The sequence below is a fragment of the Nicotiana attenuata genome, chromosome 2, assembly GCF_001879085.1.
Source record: "Nicotiana attenuata strain UT chromosome 2, NIATTr2, whole genome shotgun sequence".
Classification (NCBI taxonomy): Eukaryota; Viridiplantae; Streptophyta; class Magnoliopsida; order Solanales; family Solanaceae; genus Nicotiana; species Nicotiana attenuata.
Window position 1 is genome coordinate 73,975,585 of NC_031990.1, and position 3,411 is coordinate 73,978,995.

Below are 3,411 nucleotides of genomic sequence, written 5' to 3' on the forward strand. Positions count from 1 at the left end.
CACTTGGTATTTATACCAAATAGAAATACATAATGTTTGTCTTCTAATACTTAATCATAGCAGAGGCGATTCAATACTACATGTGGCCTAAAGCGAAAATTTAAAAAGAGGCCTCAAAAGACATTTGAGGTTAAGAAATGCTTTTTCATATCTAATCCTTTGATAATTTCATTAGCTTAAGATTGAAAAATTATCTAAAAAGCACTTAAAGAATACAAGAAGATTCTACGAAATCATAGTTATAAGCAAAATTGATTCAAGTTGAAGTGAGTTAGACAAATTAAGAAGTTGAGCCCATCCACCATGCGTGAGGTAACAAAAAAGAATAATAAAAAATGCGAAAAAATGCAAATTTAATAATCTACAATTTTTAGTATAAACTTTAAAAATTGACGACAAATGATTAAAACTAATTTATTTATCACTAATAATAAATACATAATTATTTATACTATATATAATTTAAGTAAATTTGGGGCTTTAATTTTATGGGGGCCTAAAGCCACTGGGTTGAGCCGCCACTGAATCATAGATCTCATTAAATTATTTATTTATGGTAAGTTAGTATAATAGGGTGTAAACATCAAATGCAAAAAATAGGTAACGAACTGCACGGCCACTTTTGAGGTCACTATTAAATCCTGTCAGTTAGTCCGGTGTGTTAATTTCGCCTTTAAAAGAGTAGTTGGACCAAGTTTTCTTTTTCAGACAAATTTAGCTCAGTGGATTAATGGAACCACAAATTAAACAGCGGTGTTCTTTTTTTTTTTTTTTCTATTTTCTTTTTATTTGGTAATAAACCGTGGCTTCAAAAACGGCAATATGAGCAAATGCCTCAGGTTTGGTATAGTGGGTAAGATGATTTCGACTTTTAGTAGTAGACCCATTTGGTTCCTAACGTTACAATGGTTTTATTTTGATAAATTTTGAGAAATCACTATCGGCTATTAACTTTCTATAGCTATCATATACATAATTACTTCCTATAGCTACTATTCCGTTGTTACAATGATGTATTCGTTGTATTCGCGCTGCTGTATTCATGAAAACAGCAACAAAAAGCGCCTAAAAATCAAGGCAGTCCAGCTGTACGCTCATGTATTAACATGTATTCGCGCCATGTATTCATGAATACAACAACAAAAAGCGCCTAAAAACAGGGCTGTCCAGCTGTACGCGCATGTATTCACATGTATTCGCGCTGTTGTATTCATGAATACAACAGTAAAAAGCGCCTAAAATCAGGGCAGTCCAGCTATACGTGCATGTATTCACATGTATTCGCGTCATGTATTCATGAATACAGTAACGACAATCTCCTTAAAAATAGGTATGTCCAACTGTCTAAGAGAGAGGAAAAACATAAATAACATATTTCATGCCTTATTTCATGCATCAATGGTAGTATATACTATAAATACTTATTTTGCTATAAAATATAAAAAGTAGCCATAGAAAATAATATATTAAAATAATTTTGGTTTATAATAAATAGGGTGTATACCTTTGCTATAGGAGGTAAATTTTTTTCTGGTAGTCCTAAAATAGATTGTGACACAAAAATAGTTCATCTATAATATATGCTAGGTCTAATAGCTTGTTTGGCCAAACTTTCTTTTGGTCAAAAAAAAATTCCTCAAAGTTAAGGTATTTGACCAAGCTTTTAGAAGAAAAAAGTGCTTTTGAGTTGAATCAGAGATAATTTTTGAGAAGCGAAAAAAAAAAGTTTCTTCCCAAAAGAACTTTTTGAAAAATATTTTTGAGAAAAAAATGCACTTAGAAACTATCCGAAGTTAAACCAAGATTAATTAGTATTCCTAAGTTGTCTATGAATAAGTCTGTTAGTTTATTTAATTCATGTCTAATTAGAATTTGCAGTCAAGATCATGTAGGAATAGATTTTCTAAATTCTAGTCAAATTTGATTTGTAGTATCATAAATAGGGGTGCTACTATATCTTCTATGGCAGGGAGGTAGCTATGAGAAAGCCATTACGTGAATGAAAAAGCCTCTTAGCTACCTCGTTTTCTTTCTAATTTGATAAATTTCTTCTATATAGCCTTTATTGAATTTTTTTATTTGTGCCTAAATTATTCTTTGGGGTATTTCAATCCTTCAAAAATACTTTTTAAAAGGTTGGCCAAATACTAATTTCTGCTCAAAAGTATTTTCCAAATTAATTAGCCAACAAAATTGATTCTCCTCCAAAATATATTTCTTTGAAAAAATACATTTTAAAATAAGCTGATTCAGAAGTTTGGCCAAACAGAAGGAAAGTCTTTGGAAACTTTGATTTTAAAAAGGTGGTAATTTTGAGCCTTCATGCTTTGGTGGGTCATGCTAAATCATGATTTCCAATACCAAATCGGCTAAAAACTAGCTTGATTGTGACAAGTGATTTTTCAAACGCCAAATATACTCGTTATGCCGGTGGTAATAAAGCTAAGGGGAACCTAATTCCCTAATCATATCAAATGCCTTTTTGTCTGTTTTGAATCATGCACTCTAGCATCTATAATACATATTTCATCAAGTTTAATATGATGGATCTAACTAAAATCATCCAAGACAAAACCAAAATAAAGATGTCTACTTCTAATGTACACGTGTATTTTTTTATTTTTTTTGCATTTATCAATCAAAAGATAAGAATATTAGATAGCCAAAAATGGTCAAATTATAATTGTTTAGCATTAGCTAGTGATAAATAGGTTAAAACAATTATTACAAATATATCAAAATAATGGAGATAAATGTAATATCACAAACCACAATGGAGGCTAGTGTAATGAAGACAAACCTGAAGGGAGATTTCTAAAATGACGCATTAAAAATTCATGTATTTGTATTCTGATGATAGTATTGACAATACTTATTTCCAGAGAGGTTAACTCACCAAAAAAATTTAAGGAAAACTTCTGAACAAGAAAATAAGTTTGGAATTGCAAATTAGAAAACAAACATAAAGAATTATACTTTAGCAACTTGTAACTTAGCTCCTAATTAAAACTTAACCAAAACTCTACTTGTTATAGGTTAAAAACCCAACAGGTATAGAGTTTAGCTAAAGACAGTTTGTTTCTTTGACCTTCATACTGTAGACAATAAATTTGCGTCGAGAAAATAAAATCAAGATCGAAAAATATTGCAACAATCGTAGTATTTGATTTCGAATATTTGAGTGTACAATCTCTATGATTCCTCTGATTCTACTTTTCTAGTATGAATTCAAGGGCCTTTGAGCTTGATCTTGAATTTGAATTTGATTTATCCGTCGCGAACACTTTGATTGTTGCCACGAATTGTATCACGAACAAGTAGCTTTGATCTTGAACGCCTTGTATTTGATTTGACTTCGTTCTTGATCTTGAGTTTGATTGCTTGAACTTGAACTTGATTTGTTCTTTGTTC